Here is a 12,354-nt window from a genome sequence, read left to right as displayed (position 1 = left end):
GAGCAGGTATGTGCTGCATCTTCTATCGGGATGCCATCTTTCTCCATATTGCATGTGAGAGGATGCGTCTCAGATATATGTAGGTGTGCGTGAGAGCATGTATGAATGTGTGTCTCAGATATGTGTATGTGGGTACGTGTATCACGTAAGTATGTGTGTATGTCTCATACGTGTGTATGTGTGCATCTCCGTATGTGACTGTAATAGGGCTGTCTTAAATACTTTGAAGCTTCGTTCGATGGCACAAGCTTCGAAAAAAAAAAAAAAATCGAAGTAAAAAAAAAAAAAAAAAAAATTAAATTATTATTTTTCAAATTTTTTATTTTATTTACATTTTTACTTCGGTGTGTGTGTGTGTGCATGGGGCCATTGGGTGGGGCCGGGGGACAAATACACTGGAGGAAAGTAACCCAGCTCAGCACTGCCCAAATTATATCATCACTATTGCCTGTTTGAAGGATATCATCCTCAAACACATATACACCACCTACACGCCTATTCTCAGTCCTTGCCCCACAATGGTGGAATGAACTACCCACCCCAGTTAGGACAGCCGAATCCCATCCAATCTTTCGCCGTCGACTAAAGACGCACTTCTTCAACCATTATCTGAAATAAATTTTTTAAAATAAAATAAAAAAGATCTAACCCTAACTAACCTTACTGTCATGCACTTGTCCTAATAAACTAACCTACACTGTAACACGCAACACTTTGATGAATATTGTTACTCAGCTGATAGAGTTGTATCCTTCCTGATGACCTGTCGTACAGAACTTGTAAGTCGCTTTGGATAAAAGCGTCAGCTAAATGACTAAATGTAAATGTGAATGTAAATGCCTTGTAGAATTCCACACATAAGAAAGAAATATACTGGGATGAATAAACAAAATAGGAAATAAAATGTAGAAATGCATGCAATACATAAATAAATATGAATCTCCATATATGAAATAGAACATTTAGATAAGGTGCTACTGAGATGTTTTGGTGAGTTCTTTGTTTTTTTGTGGAAGTAGCCCTTCTTAAAAATGCATGAACATTCACTGATAATTGGTCTGTAGTGGAGTCTACAAGGTCTACATTGCCGGACCATGTAGAATCCGGACCTTGTAGACTGACATAATTCTGTGCATAGTTTAGTCTACACAGGCCATATTTCAAATAATCTAAATCTTACTTCATTCATCTTAAACATTCTTGATTTGAGGGATTGGTAGTTCCCATGAAATCTGAAGTTGTTCAAACGACAACAGCGATCCACCTTGAATGAAATCACACTGTGTTGGCTGCGTCACAGTCACGAAAGGGGCTACTTAATTCATTAATCCAATCCACTTTATTTATAGAGCACATTTAAAAACAACAAAGTTTACCAAAGTGCTGTACAAGTCCCACAACATAAGATAAAAAAAAAAAAAAATTAAAAAAAAATATATTAAAAAAAATTAATTAATTTTTTTTTAATTCGAAGCTTCGAATTAAAATCGAAGCTCGCCCCCGAAGCTTTGATTGCCAAAAAAAAATTCGAAGGTCAGCCCTAGACTGTAATCCTACCTTTTGTGTGTGTCTCGTATCCATGTGTGTCTCTGCCACCTGTGTGAGTGTGTATCTCTATACTCTACACATTCTATACTCTATACACACTCAATAGTCTATACAATTGACTATTTATTGATTGTGAGGGATCAATAAAAGTTATCCTTATACACACGCTATACTCTATACACACTACTCTATACATACTCGACATGTTCTATACTCGCTCTATACTCTATACACAATCTATACTCTATATACACACTATACTCTATACACACACTATACTCTATACACACTCTATACGCACTCTATACTCTATATATATATACTCTATACACACTCTACTCTATACACACTACATGCTATACAGTCTATACACACTCAATAAACTCTATACACACTCTACATGCTCTACAGACTCTATATACTCTATTCACACAATATACACTCTATACTCTATACATACTGTTCTGAAGGGCCAGATTAACACTGAGAATCTACGTTTTATTGTTTTATATAACTTGTATATTATTTATATATATAAGCTATATCCCTTTAAGCCTCCGTTTGAATCATAGCATTATTCGCTTTCCTCATTGGATAACGCCCTTGACGTTGGCGGCGCCAAGAATCGCGCCCCTCAGACAAGTTCAAAGACGAGTCTGGACAAGTTGAGACATGCCTGGGGCCAGCGCATTGATTCCGGACAAGAGCTTCGGTTGCGCCCTAGAAAGCCCTCTAAGTATATATATTGTGGAAGGCGCAAACAGTAGCAGTTCGTCAGAAGTAATGCAACAGCAGTAGTTGAACCTAACGTATTGTGCAGTTCGTCATTACAGTTAACGCAGTAACGTTAACCAGTTCGTCTAGTAGCAGAGTCAAGTTCGACCTAACCTAACGTGAAGTAAAGAGCTCGTCATTTAGTGTGAATCGTATTACAGCAGTTCGTGGTGTGCAGCATTAACAAGCAGTTTGTTCGTTTAGTAACTAGCGTGAACCTTAGCAAGTGTGTGTGGACTTAACGTAATTAGTATCCGAACACGAGGTGAACCTAGCAGCAGAACTATTGGACATGTGAGCATTGGAACCTACCGCGGCGATATTGTAGAACCATTATTGGTGGATTATAGTGACTTGTGGAAACGTAGTACCGTGGAGAAGAGCATCGTTAATACCATTGTCGTTTGGATTTAACTACCCTGAAGATTCTACATCGGGCTAGCTTCGGGGGCGAAGCTGGCTGGCTATCATCATTGCTATCGGGCATTGGATTACAGCTATTACCCTGCTACCGAGCACTTGGATTATAAGGACCGGATCCGTATGAGAACCCCTTTCTTCAAGTGACCAGCCTGAGTATCCGTCTATTCTTCATTCCTCTGGAGCTTACAACTCTGTGGGAGGAAATCACCAGTCTCCAGCTATACCCTCGTTTGCCCCACTATATTGCCATCTCACGCCATGCGGCGTCCGGTCTAGTATACTTAGCCTAGGAATTATTCATTCCCACTGACTTTGCTACTCTGACATTTCTAATATCATTCGCCATAAAAGAGCGACCCAGTAATTATCAGTTGTATCTCTGCATAATAATAAAATACTGTAAATGATATCTCTTTGTCACTGTGCCGTCTATTTGAGTGTCTGCCATAATAACTGTACTGTCTGGCAAGTAATAATAGTAATATGTAGTAGTGGTTTAATCTATCACAATCTTTAATACAGTCAGGGTTTTGTAACCCCTCAGTTACAATTGGTCCTTCGAGCCGGAGGGTATCAGTAATACTAATCATATTAATAATAATATGGCCAGCGGCGGACACTCTCCAAACGGCTCTCCCAAACTAGAGCGCCCTAGGCGCCAACGTCAGCCCCCTCCACACTTGGAGGACTACGCTGTCGTTCTACCTCCTAGCTTATCTAAAAAGACGTTAAGCACGGATAAAACTAATAGCTTAAGTATGCCCAACCTTATCGACTTGTCTGCCCCACTAGTAGAGACCCAAGCTGGTTTAAGCGAAACTGACTCACAGGGGGGGGGACAAGCGGGACATGACTTGACTATGCCCAACGACCACAGCGCCACCGAGATGGACCTCGGAGCTCCAGAAGATAAAGACCGCGCATCCGAGATGGACCTCGGAGCGCAAGAAGGTACAGAACGCGCACCCGAGATGGACCTCGGAGCGCAAGAGGATAAAGAGCGCGGCCCCGAGATGGACCTCGGCGCGCACCAAAGAAAAGAGTACCGCGTCTCCGAGATGGACCTCGGAGCGCGGGAGAAGATAAGAAACAGTGCCCTCGAGATGGACCGCGGAGCGCGTAAAGAGAACAGGTCAACGCCAAGCCCTGTCAACTCCAGATCACCATCATCAGCATCATCCCCAAGCGAGGCCGACCAGAGGCTAGCGCAAGTCTTGATCGCCACGCTGACAGCTTCAACCGAAAGAGACCGCCTCCAGGGTGAGCGTGACCGCCTCCAGGCGCAACAAGAGAGTAAGCGTAACCGCCTCCAGAGCGAGCGCGAACACCTCAGACTGGAAGAGAGTCGCCTCCAGGCTGACGCCGCGATGACCATCAGACTGGAAGAGAGGCGCCTCCAGGCTGAAGAAACCATGGAGCGAGACCGCGCCAATGCACAGCGCGACGCCGCCAATGCACAGCGCGAGGCGGAACGAGACCGCGCCAATGCACAGCGCGAGGCGGAACGAGACCGTCTGCAGGCGCAGATGATGGAGCAAGTGCTCCAGAGGGCGACTCCCCACTCCTCCACCCGGAGCTCCCGGAGATCATCACGACAAGGGTTGAGGGCACCTTCCCCTCCCCGACCAATCTACACGGGACCCAGCCAACGGGAAGAACCTGCCTACGTCGCCGAGAAACTAACCAAGCGACTACAAAGCCTAGCGGAGGAAGAGGGAGGACATAAAGCCCACACGCACGAACCCATCTCGGACCAGGAGGAACAGTACAGCCCCGACCTCAGCCCCGAGACGCTGCGTTACGAACCCCCAACCCGTCCCAGGGGTGAGTTTAATCAACAGTCAGCACCGAGGAGCAGTACCTGGGGGCCCGGCCTCTGGTTCCCACCCAGCACGAACCCACGACCCCACGTACGGGGAGACTCGCCAAGGAGGCCTCTCCCCCTACGCGCATCAGTGTCACAGCCATCCATGGCATCTTACATTGGGACACCCACATTCCCAGACTTTACGCGTGAAGACAGAGCGCAGTATACCGAACTGCGCATGTGTTTAGAGACCATTATGTCCGGAGTACAGGACGAGTCCTACAAATATGCCATCCTCCTCAAGCACCTTAAAGTACCCAGAGCGCACAACATAGCGCTGGCATATTCTAACTCAAGGACCCCCTACTCTGACGCCCTGGTGGCCCTCGACGCGTGTTATGGACGTACATGGGACTATGTAATTCAAGAGATACGGGAGATTGAACGCCTCCCCCCAGCTAAAGACAATAGAGCCCTGGATGACCTATCCATTAAAGTACAATCCCTGGTAGGGATGCTCGGGTCACAGAAGGAGAAGGGGATGTACGAGTTATACGCCAACTCCAACGTGGAGCGGATACTAGAGAAGCTCCCCCCCCCCAGCCCGCCAAGAACGTTTTCGGCGGCAAAGAGATCACCGTGACCCCCACGGCCCAGAACAATCACTCCTAGACCTTGCTGACTTCCTAGCCAGAGAGGTCAGCAGCCTACGGATCGACACCTTCGCGTGGGGCGGCTCTAACCCTAAAGATGGACCTAGAAGGTTTAAAGACAACGGCAGGCCCGTCACCGTGATGCACCAGGCCGAGGCGGTGTCACGGCAGACGAGTCCCAACCCCCACGCCAAGGAGAAATGGAAGGCTGCCTGTCAGTACTGCGACAGTGAACACTGGCTGTCACAGTGCGACGCCTTCAAAGGACTGACTACAGCCGAAATAAGTCAGTGGCTTAAGGATAACCGCCGCTGCTTCCGCTGCGCGCGCGGCCACATGGCCGCTGAGTTCCGCCTCAAGAAAAGGTGCGGCAAGTGTGACGGCGCCCACCTAAAAGTCCTGCACGAGAGCAATAAACGCTCACCAGGAAACCAAAGTAGGCCCATCACCGTGATGTACCAGGCCGAGTCGGTGTCACCACAGACCAGTCTTAACCCCCCCGCCAAAGAGGAATGGAAGATCGCATGCTATTACTGCAACAGAGAACACTGGCTGGCACAGTGCGACGCGTTCAAGGGACTGACCATCGCCGAAATGGATCAGTGGATTGAGGCTGACCCCCCCAGACGCCACTTACCGCGAATCACTGTGCGAGGCCCCCAAGCGGAGATTAGCCCTACAAGGCAACTCACCAGCAGAAGTACTATACATAGACCCTGCGAAGAGCGGGAGCTCCCGAGTGCTCCTCAAGGTGGTCCGAGTGCTCCTGAGCTACGGGGACAAGGTACTCGACACCTACGCCGTCCTCGACGACGGGTCAGAAAAGACTCTCCTCCTCGCTTCCGCCGCGACCCAGTTGGGCCTGCGGGGTCCAGAGTAAACAATGACAATCCGTACCATTCGTCGACTTACAAACAATAAAGGGTGAAAACGTCTCATTCACCATAGCAGCGGTCGAGCAGCCCGAGAAGCGGTACAGCATCACCAAGGCGTTCACAAGCCACGACATAGGTCTGTCACGCTATGACTACCCCATCCCACAGCTGATGGAGAAGTACGCGCACCTACGCCGACTGCCCATACCGCTCATCAGCGGCGCCACACCGACCCTACTCATTGGCTCCGACCACGCGGACCTCATTGTCCCAACCAAGGCAGCCCACATCGGACCCAAAGGATGCCCAGCCGCGGTTAAGACCCGACTGGGGTGGACGCTCCAGGGCCCTCTCTCCGGGCCCTCCAACCGACCAACGATCACACGCTGCCTTTACACCAAGGTGAGCGACACAGACAACACTCTCCTACAGCCCATTGAGAGGCTATGGACATTAGACGCGATGCCATCCAAGACCGAATGCAAGATGGTTCGGCCCAAAGAGGACAAGTACGCCATCGCTCTACTAGATCAAAGGACTACGAGAGTCAAGGTCGACGGAGTGTTCAGACACGCAACCCCACTCTTGAAGCGGACGAAGATGCCTGTGAGAGAACCGAGGGCTCAAGAAGAGGGAGTTCTGAACTCCACGCCCCTCAGCTACGCTCCAAGCGACGTAGCTGACCTCGAACCCATCACCCCAAACTACCTCTTGATGGGGCGGCCGGACCCGGCCCCTCCTCAGACGGTGTACAGACAGGACGACAGGAACGGACGGAGGCAAAACAAAGGAGATGATTGTGGACTTCAGGAGGTCGGGGGTCAAGGACTACAGCCCCCTCAGCATCGACGGGGCACCGGTTGAGAGAGTCAACAGCTTTAAGTACCTCGGAGCCTACATATCCGAGGACTTGACATGGACCACACACATTAACAGTGTTGTGAAGAAGGCACGACAACGCCTCTACTTCCTCAGGCGCCTAAGGAAGTTCCAAGTCAGCCAGAAGATCCTTAAGAACTTCTACTCATGTACAATAGAGAGCATCTTGACCGGCAACATCACCTCCTGGTTTGGGAATAGCACTGCACAAGACCAAAGCAGACTACAAAGAGTGACACGTTCAGCCGAACGCACAATTGGAGGGGGGCTCCCCACCCTCCAGAACATTTACTACAAGCGTTGCAAGGGCAAGGCTAAGAGAATCATTAAAGACTCCAGTCACCCGAACAACTGCCTCTTTGAACTGCTGCGGTCAGGCAAGCGATACAGGAGTCTCAAGGCGAGCACAGAAAGACTCAGAAGAAGCTTCTATCCCCAGGCCATCAGGCTGCTAAACGAACAATGAATGAACACTACACAACAACAACCACCAAACGCACATAGCACACACATCCACACGCACACACTCACTTTAAACAAACACACTGTAGCACCCACTCCACACACTTATAGCACACACCCACTTTAAACAAACACACTGTAGCACCCACTCCCCACACTTTATATTTATGGATGAAGGATTGCACTACAACTCGTACACCTTACTGTAAATTGTACCTAAAATTGTACCTCATCCCATTTCTGCTTTGCACTAGATAGTACTGTACATTAGTACACTGCATAGTATTGTGTATTGTATATTATATGGTAACTCAGAACATTGTACATATGTCTATACCGAACACTGTGACCTCATTTTCTTCTTCTAAATTCATGCTATATTATGTTATTATGTTATTTGATACTATCTTGTCTAGCACAGTCTCTGGAGCGTAACAGTAAGAAGCATTTTGTATGAAAGTATTCTGTACTTCTGTATGACAACTATTAAAGAACTTGAACTTGAGGATGTGGAGACACAACCAAGCACAGATCGACCAGTCTTGGGCCCGCTTCCTCCTACGCTACCTACCATCCCTTCCAGCCCGTCAGAAGTGGGTAAAGGACAGGGACAACCTGAAGGTGGACACAGTCGTCATGATAATAGACCAGTCACTACCCCGAGCTATGTGGCCGGCCGGCCGCGTGAGCAGAGTGATTACTGGTGCCGATGGGAAGGTCAGAGCGGCAGAAGTCATCGTCCAAGGGCGGACTTACACCCGACCTGTGGCTAAGTTGATAGAGCTGCCGGAGATCCCTGACTTCCCTGACGACGACCATGACCCACTGACTTTGTAGATTGTTCCAACTCCTCATAACAAAGTATGGAGAAGTTGACTGGACACTAATATTAATCTGTGCCCCTTTACTAATTAGGTGCGGACTAATTAGGAGGCGGCTGTTCTGAAGGGCCAGTTTAACACTGAGAATCTACGTTTTATTGTTTTATATAACTTGTATATTATTTATATATATAAGCTATATCCCTTTAAGCCTCCGTTTGAATCATAGCATTATTCGCTTTCCTCATTGGATAACGCCCTTGACGTTGGTGGCGCCAAGAATCGCGCCCCTCAGACAAGTTCAAAGACGAGTCTGGACAAGTTGAGACATGCCTGGGGCCAGCGCATTGATTCCGGACAAGAGCTTCGGTTGCGCCCTAGAAAGCCCTCTAAGTATATATATTGTGGAAGGCGCAAACAGTAGCAGTTCGTCAGAAGTAATGCAACAGCAGTAGTTGAACCTAACGTATTGTGCAGTTCGTCATTACAGTTAACGCAGTAACGTTAACCAGTTCGTCTAGTAGCAGAGTCAAGTTCGACCTAACCTAACGTGAAGTAAAGAGCTCGTCATTTAGTGTGAATCGTATTACAGCAGTTCGTTCGGTGTGCAGCATTAACAAGCAGTTTGTTCGTTTAGTAACTAGCATGAACCTTAGCAAGTGTGTGTGGACTTAACGTAATTAGTATCCGAACACGAGGTGAACCTAGCAGCAGAACTATTGGACATGTGAGCATTGGAACCTACCGCAGCGATATTGTAGAACCATTATTGGTGGATTATAGTGACTTGTGGAAACGTAGTACCGTGGAGAAGAGCATCGTTAATACCATTGTCGTTTGGATTTAACTACCCTGAAGATTCTACATCGGGCTAGCTTCGGGGACGAAGCTGGCTGGCTATCATCATTGCTATCGGGCATTGGATTACAGCTATTACCCTGCTACAGAGCACTTGGATTATAAGGACCGGATCCGTATGAGAACCCCTTTCTTCAAGTGACCAGCCTGAGTATCCGTCTATTCTTCATTCCTCTGGAGCTTACAACTCTGTGGGAGGAAATCACCAGTCTCCAGCTATACCCTCGTTTGCCCCACTATATTGCCATCTCACGCCATGCGGCGTCCGGTCTAGTATACTTAGCCTAGGAATTATTCATTCCCACTGACTTTGCTACTCTGACATTTCTAATATCATTCGCCATAAAAGAGCGACCCAGTAATTATCAGTTGTATCTCTGCATAATAATAAAATACTGTAAATGATATCTCTTTGTCACTGTGCCGTCTATTTGAGTGTCTGCCATAATAACTGTACTGTCTGGCAAGTAATAATAGTAATATGTAGTAGTGGTTTAATCTATCACAATCTTTAATACAGTCAGGGTTTTGTAACCTCTCAGTTACACATACTCTATACACTCTATACTCTATATACACTATATTCTATACATACTCTATATACTATACGCTTTACACCCTATACACACTCTACATGCTCTATACTCTATACTATATACACACTATACACACTCTACACACAATCTATACTCACTCTATGCACTATACACACACTATACACACTATATACTCACTCTACACTGTATACTCTAGACTCAGAATGTGGTCTCTCCTCATTACAGTAAACAGAAAGCCCACCAGACGAGTGTAGAGAGGGAACAGACGTGTCTTTTATCTCCTCCTCCAGAGGAACAGAGTGAAAGCCTGCGCTGCCTTTGTCTGCGAGGATCAAAAGGATCTTTAGCTGACATGTGACTCTCTCACACTCCTTCAAAAAGTTGACATTAATCATTTGATGTGTGAGGCAAAGGGATGGGGGGGGGGGGTCTCCAACACCTCAAATACTTATTTAGTGGTGCATTGTGATGGGTGTCTTAGACGGCTTGTTAAGACCCGGACATCATATCCAACAATTGGATTCTTATTTTTTTTCTTTTTTTATGGTCCTCTCCAACTATTACTGAGCAATTAACCTTATATTTAATCTTTCCATCTCAACAGGCAGATTTCCTAGTGTTTGGGAAAACAGCCCATGTGATTCCTTTACATAAAGAAGGTGATGAGGATGATTTTAAATAATTACCGCCAAATCCCCAAATTACCCTGCTTAGCTAAAATCCTGGTAGCTTTGGTGAACAATCAACTTAAATATTTTCTTTCAAGTCACTCAGTACTTAGTCTCCACCAATCTGGATTTAAAGCTAATCACAGCACCATTGCAGCTATTAAATTCCTTACAAATGATATAATATCTGCATTAGATAGAAAGAAACACAGTGCTGCCCTTTTTGTAGATCTTTCTAAAGCACTCTTACAAAGATGATCCAATATTGGGTTGGATAGAAAGGCTTGTGTGATTGGTTTCAAAACCATTTGTTTGAGAGGCAACAGTGTGTGAAGTCGGCAAATGCCCAGTCTGAATTCTTGACAGAGCAGTGTGTCGAAGTGTCCTTGAGCAAGACACTTAACCCCTAACTGCTCCCAATGAGCAGGTTGGCACATTGCACGGTTGTCTCTGCCGTCGGTCTGTGAATGTGTGAGTGAACAGGTGAATGTGAGGCATCTCAATCGCATCGGCGACCCTGAGAGACAATTGCATGTGTGTGTGTGTGTATTCCTCTGTGTGTGTGTGCCGCCCATTGCATGTCATTGTGTCGTTGCATGCCGAATAAAGACCTCTCTCTAAAGAGGTCCTGCATTATTAAGTTGTAAAGCACTTTGGATAAAAGTGCTATATAAATACAGTCCGTTTACCATTTACCAAATACCATGTAATATCAAAGTAGCTTCACTGAGCTTCAGGCTTTCCTAAAAGTCACTTACTTTAACCCAGCTGAAAGTCACTTGTAACCCAGATGGTCTGACAAAGTGCACCCCCCCCCCCCCCCCCTGACACACACTTGGCCGTGCTTTCACAATGTTATGGTTTCCTGAGTTACAGCCCCTCTCTTAGGAGTACTATTTACCCTTATTAAAGTCATTAGAGCCCAGATGGGCCTCGTCAAGCCGACACGTTGGAACTTAAGCCTGTTCCGCGCTACAACGGCATCCAGGGCAGACCCGAGTGCTCCGTCTCGCACCACGTCTGGGATGAGCTGTCCAAATCATCATCTCAGACTCTGTTCTCATGATGCTGCCTAAGGCTAAGGGTTAAGGAGACATGCATCTTCATAATACCGTCTTCCTGTGACTTAAAGGGTGATTAGACCAGCTTTTGCGTTGGCCTTACCTAACTAATTGTACCTGTTTAGGATCTATTTTTTCCTTTCCTTGCCTTACCCTATGCTGAAGGCTCGTAATATCAACAACCATTCTCAACCTCTGACCTCAAGATGACGTGATAATACAAAGGCAGGGGCGGGGTATGTCACTGTGATTCCAGAATTCACTCAATTGAAACTCCGGTGAAATGAGAGATACTGTAAGTGTCGTGATAACATTGTGAGATGAATGAAGAGATGAGGTTCTGACTCTTCCTCATGCCAACTCTGTAGCTCCTGTGGTTAATCCAGTCGCTAATCCTTTGAGTGTACATTTTCTTTTGGCACTGCCATTTCTGCGGCGGTCTAATACAATAATTGCGTAGTCTTATGCCTTTTTAGTGCATCACAAGAACAGATTTCATTCATATTTGTGGGAGTCGCGGTATAAAATAATGCAGTTTTGTTATCTTCAGCAGCTGCAGTCTTCTCAACAGACTGTGATGTTTGAGTGTTTGCCAGCTGAATTCCCCCGGAGTCCCGGTGTACACAGATCATAAAGGACCTTGTCTTTTATAGATCCCGTATATGGAGAGGGACCCCCCAGGCTACAAGGAGAGGAGCAAAAGTGGGCTTTCTGCCATTTAGGAATTCCCATCTTTTATATAAAAAATAAATAATTCAAAAGAAAAGAAATTGGCAGGTTGTGGAGTAATATTTCTGTGATGGGACACACAGGAAGCGTACTGTGTATTTACCAGGCCAAATATAATTAATGAATGAAGCCTTGTGTATATTTACCATGCCAATATAACTATATCAATAGAGGTCATATTTCCAACCAGACAGAAAGTTGAACAAACATCAGTCAACGCTACGTATTAGGAGGAGTGT

The 12,354-nt window shown here is 46.4% G+C and overlaps 1 protein-coding gene across 1 annotated transcript in view; it reads left to right on the top strand.

The window, feature by feature from the left end:
- LOC311233347 (mitochondrial intermediate peptidase-like) overlaps positions 1 to 12,354 on the top strand; it is a 198,290-nt gene that overhangs the window by 95,935 nt on the left and 90,001 nt on the right. The window lies entirely within an intron of this gene.

The sequence above is a fragment of the Notolepis coatsorum genome (genome assembly GCF_963971535.1).
Source record: "Notolepis coatsorum genome assembly, chromosome: 1".
In the NCBI taxonomy this organism is placed as follows: Eukaryota; Metazoa; Chordata; class Actinopteri; order Aulopiformes; family Paralepididae; genus Notolepis; species Notolepis coatsorum.
Note: the sequence above shows the minus strand (reverse complement) of the source record. Positions and strands in the feature narration are given on the sequence as shown.